General features: G+C 38.7%; 1 long non-coding RNA gene across 1 annotated transcript; it reads right to left on the bottom strand.

The window, feature by feature from the left end:
* Positions 1 to 249: 249 nt before the first annotated feature.
* On the bottom strand, positions 250 to 18,690 carry LOC116583252. The gene is made up of 3 exons (XR_004282663.1): positions 18,378 to 18,690; positions 18,193 to 18,266; positions 250 to 4,201 (listed from the first exon to the last, which is right to left on the bottom strand). It is a non-coding gene; the product is annotated as an uncharacterized LOC116583252 (long non-coding RNA).
* Between the last annotated feature and the right edge of the window lie 788 nt (positions 18,691 to 19,478).

Genomic DNA, 19,478 nt, shown 5'->3' with positions numbered 1-19,478 from the left:
TTCAGGAGCCTAAGGGCATACAGCCAGTCATAGAGAACAAAGGTCTTTGTCACCAGCCTACCAACCAGGAATTTACTTCTTGAAAGAACCCAGGACCTATCCTTACCGCTTCTTCACAACCCTCACCCTTCTGAACAATGACATCCATGCTCCTTATCATGGCACGAAAGACCTTCGTGACTAGCCTAGTTCTCAATGCATTTCTCTATCATGCACATTCATTAATTAACAATTAACTAATACTGTTTATTCCATAAATATTTATTGAGTGTCTACTAAATATTACTATGCACTGTTTTTCTTGGCACTGGGGATACAATAGTGAACAAAACAAAATCCCTGCTTTGTAGAGCTTACAGTCTACTGGGAAAAGACAAACACTAATCACAATAAATAAATAGAAAATATATCAGGTGGTGATCAGTGTTCTGTACAAAAACACAAGACATCAAGTAGGGTAAGGGGTTAGAAAACACTGGTTAATGGGACTAGTTTGGTCAGGGAATGCTTCTTTAGGGAGGTGACGTTTGAGCATACTAGAAGTGGGTGGGAAACTCATGAGACTGTATGCAAAGAGTGTTCCGGCAGTGAGAATAGCAGGCACAACAGCTCTGAAGGGGGAGGGTACCTGACATGTTTGAGGAATAGCAAAGAGGCCAGGGTGGTTAGGAAAGAGTGAGTAATGGGAAAATTAATAAGATATGAGGTCAGCAAGGGCACAAGGACCACATTGTGTGAACCGTTGGGCCATGGTGAGGGCTTTGGCTTCTCTTCTGAGGGAGCTGGGAGCCATGGGAGAATTTTGAGCAGAAGAGAGACATGATATGATATGGATTTTAAAAGGAATTTCAAAGAATTAGTAATAGGCATGATAACACTAGGCAAAAGAAACAAAGATGATTACTAGGAAAACAAAAAGGTATACAATAGAGGATATATAATCAGAGTGTACTATGTGGTATAGATGTGAACAATAATGACAATGTCATACTTATGCAAACAGTGATTATTGGTTGAACAAAAAGGGTATAAAACGTTCTTTTTAAATAAAAGATACAACCACAAAGGTGAGCAAGCAACAAGAGACTATTAGGGATGACTAAGCAAATTAGAAAGCAAAAAATACACAGCTTGTACACATGAAAAATATACTTATTGAAATAAAAAACTCAGTAGACAGATTAAATAGAGCTAACCTACAGAGAGAGCTGAAGAGAGAATCAGTAAACTAAAAGATATATCTGAAGAAATTGACCAGAATGAAATACAGGAAGACAAGGAAATAGAAAATATCAACAAGACATTATGAGATACGGAAGATACAATGAGGCCCAAAACATGATTGACTGGATTCCGAGAAAGAAAATATGGAAAGGGTGGAAGAAAGACAACATTTGAAAAGATAATGGCTGAGAATTTTCTAGAAGTTATGAAAAACATGAATGCAAAAGCATGAAACAATTTCCAAAGCAGAATAAAAAAGAAATATGTGCCTAAACATGTTAGAATGAAACTGCATGCCCCCTTGCAGATCCCCCTCTCAGAGAGAGAGAGAGAGAGAGAGAGAGACAGACAGACAGACAAAGGGAATTTCTTAAAAGTAGCCCAAGTAGAAGAAAACAAAAACACCTACCAAAAATAGCAATTAGACTGACAGCAGACCTCTAAATACTGACAACAAATTATTTTTAAGAATGAGGATAGAATAAAGACATTTGCATAATACAACAACAACTGGGAAAATTGAACACCAAGAGACCTGTACTAAAAGGACATCTAAACATTGTATTTATGATAAAAGAAAATGATCCCAGAATGATGGTCTGAGATGCAAGAATGTATGCATGTAAAGCCAAACAGGTATGAAATAATACTAATGATGATATAGAATTTGTGAGGTTAGGAAAAAAAGAGAAACAAACTAACATATTCAAGACAATAGCATGTGGTAAAGAGAGGAGTGACCAGAGCTGAAGGTTCCTGCATTCTTCAAGAAGGAGGTTAAAATGCTATTTAACTTTAGACCTTATAAGTTACACATGTATGGTAAAAGTTCAAGGATAAACACAGAAAGAGTAAAAAAAAGAATGTGTAAATTTCAAATAGTACAGAAGAAAAAATTGAATAAGAAAGCAAATAAACAAATCTCAAAACTAAAAAACAGGCCAGAAAGGGAAAAACACAGCATAGAAAAGGTGGTGGTAGGAAATAGAAATAAAGAAGTAGTACAATGGTAGAAACGAGTCCAAATATATCATAGAAAATGGAAACAGACTACACTTGCCCATTAAAAGAGATCATCAGATTAGATTTTTTAAGAGTCCAGCTGTATGCCGTTCTCAAGAGATATAATTAAAGCATAAGGGTATGAAAATGTTGAACAATGAAAGGATGGAAAATTGTATACCACACAAATCCAAACAAGAAGAAAAGCTTGTGTTAAGGTAAGATAAGATAGACTTCAAAAAATGCATTATTGCAAATAGAGAAGGTCATTACATATTTACCAGGAATGTATAACATTTCTTCATTTGAATATTCCTAATAAAATATCCTCAAAGTATATAAAATTTTTAAAAAGAACTATAAGGAGAAACAGACAAATCCACCATCATAGCTGAAAATGAACACACCTCTTACAATTACTGGCATAGCACGACCAAAAAATCAGTGTAGATATAGAAAATCTGAACAATACAATTAGCAAACTTGATAAGACATGTGTAGAACTCCGTATTCAACAATTAGAGAACATACATCTTATAAAGCACATAGGAAACATTCAAAAATATTGATCATGTATTAAGCCATAAAACAAGTCTTAATAAATTTCAGAGTTGTTATCACATGGACCACATACTCAGACCATAATGCAATTAAGATAGATTTCAATAACAAAGAGATACATTAAAACTTCCCCGCACATTTAGAAATTTATAAACACACTTCTATATCACTCACCAAAGAAGTGACCACAATGGAAATGTTGAAGTACTTGGAACCGAACAATAATGAAATATGACATGTTTGAATGTGTAGAAAAGTTGTGTTTGGAAGGAAATGCATATCCTTAAATGCACACATTATAAAACAAGAAAGACTGAAAATTAGTGAGCTCCATGTCCAACATAAGAAATCAGAAAAAGAACAACAGAATAAATCCAAAAAATGTGGAAGGAAGGAGATCAAAAAAGATAAGAGCGGAAATTAAAGAAATAGAAAACAAAGACACGATAGAGAGGAGCAACAGAGCCAAAAGTTGGTTCTTAGAAAAGACTAATAAAATAGACAAACCTCTGGTGAGATTGATCAAGAAAAAAAGTGAGAAGGCACAAATAACCAATATTAGCAATGAAAAAGGAGACATGGTTACAGATTATATACAGCAGAGGATTTTTTAAAAAGGGAACTTTATGCCAATAAATTCGAGAATGTAGATAAAAGGGACCAATTCCTGGAAACCGGTAACTTACCAAAATTGACTCAAAAAGCAAAAAGAAATCCCGAATAGCCCTCTAATTACTATAGGAATAGAAGAAGCAGTTAAGACTCTTCCTACCAAAACCAAACAAATAAATAAATAAAAGAACAAAAACTAGGAGGCAGAACTTCCCAGCTGATAACGAGGATCAGGGGTAGGTGAAAAAGTATTGATCCCCTCAGCCCTGGAGGTGTCCCCGTAGGCCTTAAGGCGTGGAGAAGCCAGGCAGGCCCCTTCTCACTATGGGCAGCCTCCTGTGGAGATCCTTACAGGGTGGTCCTTAGTGAAATGGGGCTGGACAAATCCCTCTACAGTCCCCGTGGGTAGTAAGCACGAATGCAGAACATCCAGCACTCAGTTCTGCTTTGTGGGAAATGTGCTAAGCAGAGCCAAGGTGGAACTCTATCACTTGGACAGCATCTTCAGTAGCCAGCTTCTGTGGTGTTCTGTTCACTGAGGACAAGGGGGCCGTGCAGCTGCTGGAGGAGTCTGCGTTCCAGTTGCCAAGAAACGCCACACACAGCCGGAGCTGTGACTGGCTGGTGCGGAGCTGGGTGCAGGGAGGCCAAGCAGGGGCTTCTGGAGGGCGTAGCTCCAGGTGGCAGCCCCAAAACTCTGTCTTCACGAATACCAGATACTTCTATCCGTTTGCAGCTGATGAGCCCTTTTAATGGTGTCCAAGCTAGCTGCAGGGTGATGGTTCTAACAGGGATGCATGTTCTGCAAATAAGAGCTTCATCATTATTTCAAAATAATTAATATGAAAGAGTTCAGTCGGATTTGAAATCTAATCACACTGTCAAGAAATTTTCACAACATATTTGTCAGTAAAACAAAAAAGGCTGCTATCATCTCAACTGTTAAACATGTCTGAACATGTTAAAAATTGGTTCTAAATACTTTATCACTTCCATTGTACAGAGAGATTCTTGGTGGTGGTGACTGTTAAGAATCTGAAGAACATATTAAAAAGTCTCGATCAGGACTGTGTGTAGCCACTTCAAGCATAAAACTTGATATAAAATAAACATGTTATGGGAGCAGACTTCAAGTTTCTCATTTAAATTTTTGAAAAGATTTTATTTAGAAGTTACATATCAATTCAATGTTAAAAAAGCAAAACACCAGGGCAAGACGGTTTTACAGGAGAATCCTACCAAACAGATCGTTCCAAAGTCATATAGCATCTTCCAGAATATTGTAAAAAAAGGGAACACCAACTCATTCTAGGATACCAGCAGAACTTGAGACCAAAAGCAAATTATGATAGCATGAGAAAGGAAAATTAAAGACCAATTTTACTCATGGACACAGATACAAAAATCCTAAACAAATATTAACAATTAAATCTAGTACCATATAAAAAGGAAAAGATCATGACCAAGTAGTGTTTATACCAGAAATGCAAAGGTAGTCTACCATGAGGAAAATCTGTACACAGCATTTACCACATTATCACATTATTGAGAAAAAAACCCATAATGGTCTTAAGAAATAAAAAAGGTATTTGATATTAAAAAAATGCAACACCTTTTGGTGATTTAAAAACAATAATAAAAACTTCTTAGCACAGTGACAGGTTGGCACTTGCTTTAATCTGCTAACACCTGAAGGAATCTTCAGCAAATATCATTCTTAATAGGGAAAAAAAGTTAGTGGTTTTTCCTTTAAAATACCCAACAAGACAAGGATGCACATTACTGTCTTCTCTCTTCAACACTGTACTGAAGGGCCTGTCCATCTCAGTAACACAAGAAGAACAAACGAAAGGCATAAAGATTGGAAAGGAAAAAACCAAACTGTCATTATTTATAGCTGATATTGTTGTCAACATAGAAAACACAAAAGAATATACAGATAGTAATGATGTACTATACCTTGGCTAATTGAATTTAAATTAAAAAAAAGAAAAGAAAAGTGGGGTGCCTGGGTGGCTCAGTGGGTTAAGCCTCTGCCTTTGGCTCAGGTCATGATCTCAGGGTTGTGGGATCGAGCCTCACATCAGGCTCTCTGCTCGGCATGGAGCCTGCTTCCCGACCCCTCTCTGCCTGCCTCTCTGCCTACTTGTGATCTCTCTCTCCCTCTCTCTCTCTGTCAAATAAATAAATAAAATCTTTCTTAAAAAAAGAAAAGAAAGAATATACAGACAACTTAGAAGAAACAAGGGCTCCTTGAGAAATGGTCAATTCTAGGGATGGAGCAGGAAAATAACATGATGAGTAGGGAGCATCGTGTAGTGCCAAAGCAGGTAAGGCAGTGCTAAAAAACAAAAGATGGAGACATCTGAAAAGGGACAAAGGCTCCAACTTGAAAGAGCTCCCAGTGGCCAAAGCTGGAACAATTTGAGCAACAAGACAAATGACAAAATATTGGATTTATAATTCAAATTATTAAATAAATATGCACCAGTGCATACTGATACGAACAGGTGACTGAATAAATAAGTAAATGGGCAGGTAAATAAACAAGAAGAAAGAAATAGTTCTTACAGAATTCCAAATACTACATGTAAATACTGCCCCTTCCAGAGGTGGCGTTTAATCTTCTCCCTCTCCTTGAAGGGGGGCTAGGTTCTTCAAAAGAACAGAAAATAAAAGGGGAAAAAATAACAACTTTACAGTGGACACACTTGGCAGACACTACCTTAACCAATGATTAAGGTCAACATCAGTGATGTCATAGGGATATCACATACCTCTGATATAATGTGATGAAAAAGGCACTTCAACTCTATGGCATTCTTTCCAAAAACAACCCCAGTCTAATTATGAGGAAAACTTCAGACAAATCCAAAGTGAGGGACATTATACAGTATGCCTCAAAACTGTTATGGAGCATGAAAAACATGGGAAGACTAAGAAACTGTCATAGAGCAGAGGGCAACAGTGATGACAACTAAACGCAATGTGGTATTTTGAACTGGATCCTAGAACAGAAAAAAAGACATTAGTGGGAAAACTGAAAAATCCATATAAAGTCTGAAGTTTGGTTAATAGGACTATACCAATATGGCTTTCTTAGTTTTGACAAATATATGGTGAGGAGTACACAGGAATGCTCCATACTATCTCTTTACTTATTTTTCTGTAACTGTAAAATTGTCTAAAATTAAAAGTTTGCTTAAAAAAATAAAAGTTTAGCAAGGTGAATGACTGGAATAGTAACATAAAAAAATCAACTTCATTTCTCTACACCTGCAAATGAGATGAAACCTGTTAAATGACAAGATCTACCTTATAATAGCAGCAAAACCATAAATACCAGGGAATAAGTCTAACATAAGATATGCAAGACCCTATGCAGGAAATTAGGTAACCGTACCAAGAGACATCCAAGAATTAATTTAAAATGAAAGGGTGTGTCATGTTCGTAGCTAGAAAGACTCAGCATCACCAACATATCAACTCTCTTCAAACTCACCTATAGATGCATTGCAACTCCAATATTCCCGTAGGACATGACAAGATGATTCTGAAATGTGTTTAAAATAACAGAGCACCAGGAACATACAATATTCCTGAAGAAGAATAAGATGGGAAGACATTGCTGTACCAAATGTTAAGATTCTTCATGAAACCACAGCAATTAAAGTGGTAAGGTAGTAGAGTAATTAAGGCTGTGTGATACTGGCTCAGGGACAGAAAGTTGGCCAATAGCAGAGATCCCAGCAATGAACCAATACAGATCTGGAACTCTGGTGTATGACTGAAGTGGCATTTCAGGTCATGAGGCTATCTGTGTGGAAAATAAAGAAACTGGCTCCCTCCCTCATACCTTTATACCACACAAAAATCAATTCCATTTGGACTAAGGACATAAATAGGAAAAATAGAAATTTTAAACTCATAATTGAAGAAAATAAAGAATGTCTTTATGATTAAAAAAAAAGTGTGTTGACTATACAGAAAAGATTGAATTGTTCAACTCAACAAAAATTAGGAATTCCTGCTCATGCAAAGATACCTTGAAGAAAAAAAAGCCACAAACTGAGAAAAGATATTCAACATGTATAAATGGCAACTGATGAGTATCCAAATAATTAAGTAACTCCTACAAATCAATAAAAATGAGAAAAATCCCAATTTTAAAAATAGGCAAAAGACATTAACAGCCATTTCACTGAAGAAGAAACATGAATGGCCAATAAACATGAAAAAAATGCTCAACCATATTAGTGATAGGAAAAATGCTAATTAGGTCCACAATGAGATATCATTTCATACCCATTATAATAAAGTGGGATAGTATCAAGTACTGATTAGGGTGTGTATCAATGGGCTCTCTTACAATTGCTGAAAGGTATATAAACTGGTAACCTTCAAATAGGAATACATTTTGGCATGATACTGTCAAGCTGAATGTTTACGCATCCTATCAACTAGCAAGTCTATTTCTCAGTATACACCTTTAAAAGGTGGGTATATATGTGTACTAGGGGATACGCACAAGAATATTCATAGTAGGGGGCCACCTAAGTGGCTCAGTGGGTTAGAGCCTCTGCCTTCAGCTCCGGTTGTGATTCCCGGGTCCTGGGATCGAGCCCTTGACTCGGCTCTCTGCTTGGCAGGGAGCCTGCTTCCCTTCCTCTGTCTCTGCCTGCCTCTCTGCCTACTTGTGATCTCTGTCTGTCAAGTAAATAAATAGAATCTTTAAAAAAATATTTTAAAAAAGAATATTCATAGTAGCACTGTTCTTAAGAGCAAAAAGCTGAAAACAAAAAATGTCTACCAACAGATAAGTGGATGAATAATTTGTTTTATGGTCACCCAATGAAATAAACAGCACTGAGAATGAACAAGCTGCAGTTACATACAAGAACCCAGGTGAATCTTTGAAACATAATAATGAGTGAAAAAAAGTAAGTCACAGAAGGCCACATAGAGTATGATGCTATTTTTTACAAAGATCAAGACCAAGCCAAATAAATAAGGTATTGGTTAATCATTTCCACAAATATGAAAAAAATATATCAAAAAAGCAAGAGAAATGTTAAACATAAGAATCAAGAGAATGGTAATTTCTGGCAGTGGAGAATATGGGGAATAGAACAGTAAAGGACATAGGCATAGATGCTATCATTAATGTTACTCTTGGGTGGAGTTGTGACTTCTTCAGTTTTCATTACATTAGTTCTTGATAACTCATGTATGTAACTTTTTATTACATATCTAATATATTTTGTATGAACAAACAGAATAGAAGAGTAGGAGAAAGTGAGAAATGACAGTTCTTTTGGAGAGTTTTGCTGTTAGGGTAATAGAGAAAGTCATAGTTGCACGGGGATGTGTGATGAATCGTGTTTTAAAAGTTTTTTTAAAGATGGGAGCCATAGGAGAATAATGGAATGACAGAATAAGGACTTTGGTGAACTGGCTTTCTCTTTAAAACAATTAAAATATGGGCAAACCAACTAAGAACAACCATTTCAAAACTTGTAGTTAATCAAAGACACAGAATGAAGTGAAAAATCATCTAAGAGAAACAACTGAATCTTGGTAAGACAACGGGTTCTGTGACATTTTAACTTGTAGCTAATTCCCATCCTCTTTCCCTCTCTAGCTCAGTAGTATAGTAGGCAAAAGCTGACTAAATTGAAGACAAAAAGAGGACTGACTCCTCTGACCAGGAATTTAAAAGGAAATCCTAGAGAATGAGACAATCACAGGAAACTTTGAAAAGCCCTGATATATTCCCAGGTATTTAAAGGGCTTCAAGGCTATGCACATGCCCAAAAAAGAGGTGGAAAAGGACAGGCCCCAAGTCACTCACCTCTGGCTGACTATAAGCAGCATGTGAAAGCTAAGGCTGCCTTGTAAACTGGCTAAAGTTTGAAGACATGCCTTCTCACACAGATCCTCTTGGCAAAGGATGGAAGACATATGGACAAGGCATTTAAGGAAATACAGCCAATCACTGGCTGACCACCAACACATACTTACACAGGTGTGATCTCTTAGGAATCCAGGCTTAAAAACAGAAACAAGAAGTTAAAAAAAATGTTAGCAGAGAACTTGGGGGCCACATAGTGCAAGGAATACAGAATCCACAGAATTAGTTGAGAAAGGTAACTGAGCAAATAAACAGCAATGAGAAAAATAAAAACAACCATACACACAAATACCACACATACACGCACATATCCCAGAAAAAACAAACCTTAAGGTAGAAGAGATTAATACCAGAGTTAGACTAGAGTATCTAAAATGCCCAGGTTTGGGGGCGCCTAGCTGGCTCAGTCAAAAGAGCATGTGACTCTTGATCTTGGGGCCGTGAGTTCAGGCCCCATGCTGGGTATGGAGATTACTTAAATAAATAAGAACATTAAAAAATGCTGTTTTTGACAAAAAAAATATGAGATATGAAAAGAAATAACAAAGTATGTTACATGTACAAAAAAAAAAAAAAAAAGGGAGCCAAAAGAACATGTCCCTGAAGGAGTCCATGTTTGGAACTTAACGAAGACTTTAAACTATTACTATAAATATTTTCAAAGAAATAAGAGAAAGTATATCTTTAGAATTAAGGAAAAGTTTGAGAACAATGTCTCTCCAAATGGAAAATATCAGTGAACACATAGAAATCATAAAAAAAATCAAACAGAAAATCTGGAGTTGAAAAGTATAAGAGCTGAAATGAAAAATTCACCTAGAGGAGCTCAATAAGAGATCTGAGCTGGCAGAAAGGAGAAAGGGTAATGGTGATGATAGAGCATTAAAAATTATACATTCTGGGACGCCTGGGTGGCTCAGTTGGTTAAGCGGCTGCCTTCGGCTCAGGTCATGATCCCAGCGTCCTGGGATCGAGTCCCACATCGGGCTCCTTGATCGGCAGGGAGCCTGCTTCTCCCTCTGCCTCTAGCCTGCCACTCTGTCTGCCTGTGCTTGCGCTCTGTATCTCTCTCTCTCTCTCTCTAACAAATAAATAAAAATATTTTTTAAAAAAATTATACATTCTGAAGAACAGAAAGAAAAAAGAACCAAGAAAAAAAAAAAAAAAAACGGAGCTTCACAAATCTATAGGACACCACCAAAAGTGCCAACATGTGCATAACGGGAGTACCAAAAGGGCAAGTGGAAGAGAAGGGGCCAAAACACTGCAAACTTGATGAAAAATATTAACCTGTACACTTAAGAAGTAAATGCAAGCAGAGTAAGCTCAAAGAAATCCACACCTAGATACATGATAATGCAACTGATGAAAGCAAAGATGAGAAGAAAATCTTGACTGAAGCAAGAGAAAACTGACTTATCACATATATGGGACCCTCAAAAAAGTTAACAGCTGACTTCTCATCAGAAACCACGGAGGCCAGAAGATAATGTGATGCCATCTTTAAAATATTTACAGAAAAAGACTGTCAACTCAGAATTCTGTATCTAGATAAACTGGTTCTTCACTCATGAAAGAGAAGTTAAGATAAACAAAAACTGAAAAAAATTTATTGCTGGAAGACTTATCCTACAAGAAACACTACTTTCAGGCTTAAATTAAAGGACAGTAAATGGTAACTTGAAATAGGTATTATGAAAGAAAGTATTTTTTTTAAAGATTTTATTTATTTGACAGAGATCACAAGTAGGCAGAGAGGCGGGGGGCAGGGTGCACGGAGGGGAGGGCGGGGGAAGCAGACTCCCTGCTGAGCAGAGAGCCAGATTTGGGGCTCGATCCCAGGACCCTGGGATCCTGACCTGAGCTGATGGCAGAGGCTTAACCCACTTAGCCACCCAGGTGCCCCTGAAAGAAAGTATTTTTATTTGTAACTCTTATTCTTCTGTTTTAAAAGACAACTGTATAAAGTAATAATAATAGAACTGTGTTGATGGGCTTATAACGTAAGAAGTAATTCATATGATAATAACACTACAAAGAAGGAAAGAGGGAACAGAGGCATATTGGCACAAAGTTACTACTGAAATTCGAATTAATTTGAAGTAGATTTTTTCCAGTTAAGATGTTAATTGTAATCCCCAGAGAAGCCTTAAAAATCTAACTAAACATATATACAGTTAACAAGGAAATTAAAAAGTTAAAATAGAAAATAGCTACTGAACACAGGAGAGGAACAGAAGAACAAAGGAACAGAAAAGACAAATGACATTTAAAAAAGCATATATTAATCCCAAACTCTTCCAAAAATAGAGGAAGAAACACTTTCCAGCTCATTCTATGCAGCTAGTATTACTCTGATACCAAAACCAAAGACATCACAAGAAAACTCTAGACCAATATACTATATGGATAGACTCAATACCTTCCCCCTAAAATCAGGAACAAGACAAGAATGTCTGTTCTCATCACTTCTAGGCAACACTGTACTAGAAGATCAGTCAGGGCAATTAGTCAAAAAAAGAAAGAAAAGGAATCCAGATTAGAAACGACGAGTAAAACTATATTTGCAGATGACATGATCTTGTATATAGAAAACTCTAAGGAATCCAGTAAAAAACTATTTGAACTAATCAGTTCAACAATGTGTCAGGATAGAAGATCAAGAAACAAAAATCAATTGTATTTCTATGCACTAGCAATGAACACTCTGGAAGTGAAATTAGGAAAATAATTCCATTTATAATAGTAACAAAAAGAATAAAATACCTAAGAATAAATTTAACAAAAGAAGTGTAAGATTTGGGGCACCTGGATGACTCAGTGGGTTAAAGCCTCTGCCTCTGGCTCAGGTCATGATCTCAGGGTCCTGGGATGGAGCCCCACATGGGGCTCTCTGCTCAGCAGGGAGCCTGCTTCCCACTCTCTCTCTCTGCCTCCTCTCTGCCTACTTGTGATCTCTGTCTGTCAAGTAAATAAATAAAATCTTTAAAAAAAAAGAAGTATAAGATTTATATGTTGAAAACTACAAAATACTTCTGAAAGAAGATAAAGAAGATCTCAATGGAAAGACATCTCATGTTCATGGATTGGGAATCTTAATATTGTTAAAAACAATACTTCCTAAATGGATATATAGATTCAATATAATTCTTATAAAAATCCCAGCTGTTTTTCTGCAGAAATTGACAAGCTGATCTTAAAATTCATATGGAAATGCAAGGGACTTAGAATAGTCCGAACAGTCTTGCAAAAGAAGAACGAAGTTGGAGGACTCCCATTCCTGATGTCAAAACTTACAACATAGCTATAGTAATCAAGACAGGGTGGTCTGACATAGTGACACACCTACAGATCAATGAGGTAGAATTGAGAATCCAGATAATTAACTTCTACATTTAGGATTTATGGTCATTTGACTTCTGACAAGGGTTGCCAAGACAATTCAAAGGGGTAAAAATACTCTTTTCAACAAAATGTACTGGGCCAACTAGCCATCCACATACAGAAGAATGAAATTTGGACCTTTGCCTCACATCATACACAAAAATGAACTCAAAATGGATCATCAACCTAAATGTAATAGCTAAAACCATACAATTCCTAGAAGAAAAAGCGGGAAGAAACCTTTGAGACTTTGGGTTGGGGAATGTTTTCTTGGATCTGACACAAAATGCTCAAGTGAGAAAAAATTGCTTAATTGGACTTTCCCCAAATTAAAAACTTTGGTGCATCAAAGGACACCATCAAGTAAGTAAAAAGACAACCCACAGAATGGGAGAAAAATATATGCAACTCACATATCTGACAAGAGACTTCTGTCCCAAACATAAAAAGAACATTTATAACTCAACAGTAAGACAATCTAATTTTAAAATGACTAAGGATTTGAAGAGACATTTCTCCAAAGAAGAAGCACAAATAGGCAATGAACACATTAAAAGATGCTCAACATTATTAGTGATTAGGGAAATGTAAATCAAAACCACAATGAGGTACCCCTTCATACTCACTAGGATGGCTATAATAAAAAAAGACAAGCAGTAAAAAGTGTCAGTGAGGAGTGAGGATATGGAGAAATTGAAACCCTCATACATTGCTGTTGGGAATTTAAAATGCTACATTCACTTCTGTGAACAGTTCCTCAAAAAGTTAAACATATATTTGCCATATTACCAAGCAATTCCACTTCCCAGGTATCTACCAACGGGAAAAGAAAACACACATCTGCGCAAAAACTTGTGCACAAATGTTCAGAGCAGTATTATTCATAATACCAAACATGAAAACCACTGAAATGTCCATCAACTAACAAATGGATAAGATACACAAAATGTGGCATGCCCATATAATGGAATATTATTTGACAGTAAAAAGGAATGCTATATCAACAACATGGATGAACCTCAAAACCATTATGCTAAATGAAAGAAGTCAGTCATAAAAAAACAATATATTATATGATCTCATTTACATAAAATGTCTAGATTAGAGAAATCAATAAATACAGAAAGCAGATTAGTGGTTACCTATGACTGAGAGGAGGGGAGGTCTGGGGAGGGACTGCTAATGAGTATGAAGCTTCTTTGGGGGGGGCGATAAAAATGTTCTGAAATTGATTGCAGTGATGGTTGCCAACTGTGTGAATATACAAAAAACACTGAAATTTTATGATATTAAATATACCTCAATAAAGCCGTAACAAAAAGATGAGAACAATAATGAATCTCTGTGTGCTAATGGAAATGATCTTGTAGAGGGGGGATTTGCTGAAGCATTGTCTTCAAGGAGATAAAAGAGGATGGGTTCTAGTGCCAGTAGAGGGACTGGATTTTGATGACAGCAGGGCTAGTTTATTCATAATAACAGAGAAGAAGGCAGAGTGTGTGAATACAGATGCTGTTTGGTGGTTAGGTGTGATCATGGGAATCCGTACAGGTTTTTTTTCTGATGGTTTTGATCCTTCAGTTAAGCCAGAAGCTTGAGCATAAGATGGAAGAAGTGGTATCAGGAGATTTGAGGAGAGAAAAGACACAAAACAGTCAGCTAGGAAGACAGGGGAGTGAACGGTCTAGGGAAGTGCAGTGGGGCAGGCAGAGAGTTGGATTTAAGCAGGGCTGTGGTTTCGTCCTATAAACATGCTGAAGTACACAGCGCCACAGAAGCGAGGATGTATGCAAAGGGATGATTATCATGATAGACCATGGAATCTAAGCTGATTAAAGGAAGGACATGGGAACACGGAGGAAGTAAAGGGTAGTGAAAATGTTCAGTCTTGGTGGTGGTGAGGGATTGTTGGGAGTTGGGGAGCTGGAAGGAGTAAACTAGAAGGTTAAGAAGCACTGGCTGGGCAGCAGGATGCCCAAAACAGAGTATAGAAGTGGTGCCGTCATACATGCTGACAAGAAGGGTAAGACCGTTGGAGAGTGTGGCTGAGGTGCGGCTGAAAGGCAAGAGCATTATAGGAAAGCAGATCACAGAACTAAGTGACAGGAACATTGGAAGGATCATTTATGAGGATACTAAAATCACCAAGAAGTGAAACTGGGATAGTGTTAAACACTGACAGTGAGCTAGTAGCTAAATTCTAGAATGAAGTATGATGGGGACAGGTATGTGTGTATGTCTGTACCTGACTATAACACAGATGGGTGGGTAATGGTCTAGTCTGATGGTCTGAAGTTTAAGCAAGGTGGTTGTGGGGCCCCTGGGTGGCTCAGGTGGCTGAGTGCCTGACTCTTGATTTTGGCTCAGGTCATGCATGAGCTCAGGGTTGTGAGATCAAGCCCCGTGTTGAGCTCTACACTGGGCATGGAGCCAGCTTAGAGTTCTCTCTCTCCCTCTCTCTGCCCCTTCCCAACACCCTCTCTTAAAAAACAAACAAACAAACAAACAAACCACCAAAACAAACAAAACAAACAAACAAAAAAACCAAGGTGGTTGACATGTACATAATCTTAGAGTATCTTCCCACAAATTACTTACTAGTTACAAAGGAAAAAAGAGGAACTATACTGGAGAAACCTGGCTGACACCACCTTAAACAAATAGTCAAAGTGAACAAAACCAGTATTGGGACAAACTGACATCATGTGCCTTTTGATACAAAGCACCGAAGACATATCTCTTCTGCGGTCTTCTTGCCAAAATTAAAATTACATAACTTAACTATAATCACAAGGAAACATCAGAAAAACCCAAATTCTATAAAATAGCAGGCCAGGACTCTTCAAAAGTATCAAAGTCATGAAAGACAAAGAAAGACTAAAGAACTGTCCTAGATTGGAAGAGTCTAAGGAGATATGACAACTGAAGGCAATATGGGATCCTGAATTAGATCCCAAAAGAGAAAATTTATATTAGTGGAAAAAATGATGAAATCTGAATAAGTTCTATACTTTCATTAATAGTATTTTACCAGTGTTAACTCCCTAATTTTGATTGAACGATAGTTGAATAATTTATTAATACTTAAGGAATATGAGTGAAGGATATATGAGAATCCTTCATACTATTTTTATAGGTTTTTAAACCTGAAGTTATTTAAAAATAAAAAATGTTTAAATTCTAAGAAAAAGGTGGTTTGAGGAGGAGAGAGACAAAGTGTCTGGGTAGGCCAATTAGAGTAATGACACCTACCTTCACCTCTTGGCCTGCTGGTAAGAGGGGTGTGAGGGGACTCCTGGGGAGCAGCATGCTCAGGAGAAAGCTAATTTCTATTCAAGCAGTGGTTCTCAGCAGGGGGGTAGACAGTCAAGGGATGTTTTGGGGCATTTTTTATTTTCGCAATAACTGGAGATCACTAGTGACATTTAGTGGCCATGGACCAGGGGTGCTCAGCATCCTACAGTGCACAAGACAGCTCCACACAGCAAATAATTGTGCTGCATACCATACAACTTTAGAACATCCCCCCAAACAACAATGTAAGTGAAAACCTGTGCATTTCATTCATTTATGCATTCAACAAACATTTATTGAGAGAGCCTATTCTATGCTAAGCACTGTTTTAGGTAACAGGCATACACCAAGGCACAAAAAAGAAAAATCTCTGCTCTTCTGAGCTTACAATCCAGTAGAAGAGTCAAACAATAAATAACAAACACAATAAAGGTGTAGATTATATATTATAGAAGAGGGTGAGGAGCAGTATGGAAAAAATAGATTGGGGTCTATGTTAGGGGAGAGCTGCAATTTTAAACAGGATGGTCAGGGTAGGCCTCCCTGAGAAAGTGACATCTGGGTATGGGCCTGAAGGAAGTGAGGGCATGAGCCTAGTATATATTTGGGGGGAAAGCCTTCCAGGTCCGGGGGATGGTCTAGTACAAATCCCTGAGGTGGGTGTGTGCCTAATATGTTCAAGTAGCATAAAGGAGGCCAGTGTGGGTGGAATAGAGGGAACAAGTGGGGAGAATGGTAGGAGAGAAGTTCAGAGAGGTTATGGGGGCCAGATCATGGATTTTAGTATATACTGACTATTCTAGAAATTCAAATGATCCATATAAATTAAGGGAGGACTACCCTTGGTTTTGTTTAAAACTTTATGAAGAATTATTCATGACTCAGAAAATCACATCACCCTACCCATGGTTTCTGAGTCAGCAATCAACACAGATGTGTCATATTCCCAGACACGAGGATCATTATATGCAAGACCATTCATTATGTCTTCTAGCGAAATTATATCCCAGCCTTTACATATTGAAATACATATTGTTTTATTAGAAATTACTCTTTGTTTACTTCTCCCTTATATTACAATTAGGACATTACATTGGTTGGGAGGAATTATGTGTGTAAACAGATTCTGTTATCTATGCACTTCATTTCAGGACAGTGAAAGAGACATTTCAAAATAGAAATTATAAAAATAGAGTGTTGGGTCTGATAGGTATAAGAACCACTAAGGCATGGCAAGAAAATGAAGGAACTATTCAGAAGCCAAGGTGAGAATGGAGATTCTGCTGCTGCTGACAGTGAGTTCCAGAAGGTCAGGTTAAAGGATTTCAGGATGGGGACAGAAAAGAGGGCTGTGTGGTGATGTAACCTGGTCTTCTTGTGGTGACCAACATAATAAAGGATAAAGGGCCTGGTTCACTTTTTCATCAGAGTTGCCCCCCACTCTGGAGGTCTCTCCGTGTTTAACACAGTAGGGTGGGGAACAAGGAGGACTCTCTCCTCAGTGAGGCCAGAAGCAGGCCAAGGCCAGGCTCCTTTTTTTTTTTTTTTTTTTTTTTTTTTTTTTTTTTTTAACCCACAGAACAGTCCAGAGCCCCAGGCTAAGCTCACAGATGCTCTCAGGCCAGACTCATTGCTATAAACAATGCACCTCTAACCTGCTTAGAGATGGGAAAGAGACAGATAGAAAGATGAAAAACAGTAACATTAAAAGAACCATTGAGAAAGAAGAATCAATGGGGGTAGGGTCAGAGAGAAGCAGGGAGAAAACAAAGCCAAAGACCAAAAGAGATCATATATTTTTTTTCAGTCACGACAGTCATCATTTATTGAAAAATTTCTAGGGGCCAGGCACGGGGCAAAGAGATGCACATGTATTGTCTCAGATGGAGATTATTAGACTCCCATTTGACAGATGAAGAAACTGAGGTCTATATGAGTGATGTAGATGGCTCAAGGTCTCATAGCTAGTTTGGTAGCGTCAGGGTTCATCCTTCTAGGTCTGGGACGTCTAGTATGTCTCAGAGAAGGAGACAGGCAGAAATACAGGACACATAGACAGAAAGATGGAGAAAGAGAGGGAGAAGAGCAGCAGAGAGACGGAGATTTACAAGCACGCAGACGATCACGTGAGCTGCAGACCTGCACGGAACCGTTTCCCAAGAGACAGGGATGGGCACGGGTGATGGGCTCCGCAGGGTACTCACCTGGTTGTTGTCTGGGGCTGCAGGGGCACTCGCCCTCCCTTTGCTACCCGCACGATCCTCCGCAACCCGTTGACCTAGGGTTAAGAGGCCGCCCAGGTAAAAGCTCGCCCAGGCCCCACCCCTCAGGCGCTCCAGCCCGGCCTCTTTCCCTCACACCCCACACCCCCGTCTTTACAGCGTCTCACCAGACACCTCCTGCCCTCCGCGCCGCCGCTGCAGAGCGCTAGCAGATTCGAGGGGCCGGCGGCTGGCTCTAGTGAACGTACTGGACGCGTCCCTCCAGCCCGCTAGAGAGCTAGCGGGTTAGCAGGCCTCCACAGCTACCGACCACTCTCTGGCTCCCATTGGAAGAGTGCCCTCCTGCCTTCCCTGGGATTGGCTGGAGATGGAAACACTTTAGCTTTACCCCCCAGGCCCGGATCCAGGCCGAAGAAAACTCCGCCCCCTGGGGGGGTCTTTGATTGGCTTATGAGCCAAGCCCACCCTTTCACAGGATTGGCCAGGAGAGGACTTGTTCCCTTTTGCCAGGCTGTTTCACAGCACTTCGGGAATTAGTTGGGAACACGCAGGCGCGAAGCCCAAAGTAGGCTGGGTGCCAGTCACTGCACAATCATAGATCCCCGGCTTCTTGACGTCTTACTCTCCGTAAGCCACTTGGCGTAAGCCAACGCTCTCAGAGACACGACTCTACCCCCCCCACCTGCAGGGATTTCTGGGCCAGGTTTCTTCTGATCCAAAAGAGTGTAGTTCCTAATTTCATCCATGGAGTATGTGGTTATTGGGGTCTGGCCAGTCACCCACCAGCTCCTGCCGCTAAGACACTGGTCAAGTGATAGCCTCGCTAGGAGCCTCAGTTTAACCAACTTTGAAATGGGAGGATAATTTCAAAATCTTTCCTAACAGTGCGGTTGTGAGGATTTAGAGTACACAAATTAATTGCCTGGAGCATATATAGTTAAGGTCTGCCCTTTTGATTCTTACCTTTCCCATTGTTTCAGACTGAGGAAACCATGGCCCAGAGAGGCAAATTGGCTTGAGGTTACACAACAATAAAACCCTGAATAAAACCCAAGTTCCGTGCTCCAAAGGAAAACTGTTTAAGAAGGAAGGAGAGACAGGAAGGACATTTCTATAATCAGGGGTTCTTAATTTGGGTCGATGGACATCCAGTCCAATCCTCGGACAGGGTTTGGAGGGGCCAATGAATTTGGATGGGAAAAAATATTCACTCTAATTGAAATTTAACATTTATTTTCAGTAAAGAATGTAACATAGTAGTAGTACGT

Source organism: Mustela erminea, chromosome X (genome assembly GCF_009829155.1).
Source record: "Mustela erminea isolate mMusErm1 chromosome X, mMusErm1.Pri, whole genome shotgun sequence".
In the NCBI taxonomy this organism is placed as follows: Eukaryota; Metazoa; Chordata; class Mammalia; order Carnivora; family Mustelidae; genus Mustela; species Mustela erminea.
The sequence above is the reverse complement of the archived record's forward strand: the minus strand, read 5'-3'. Positions and strand labels throughout refer to the sequence as shown.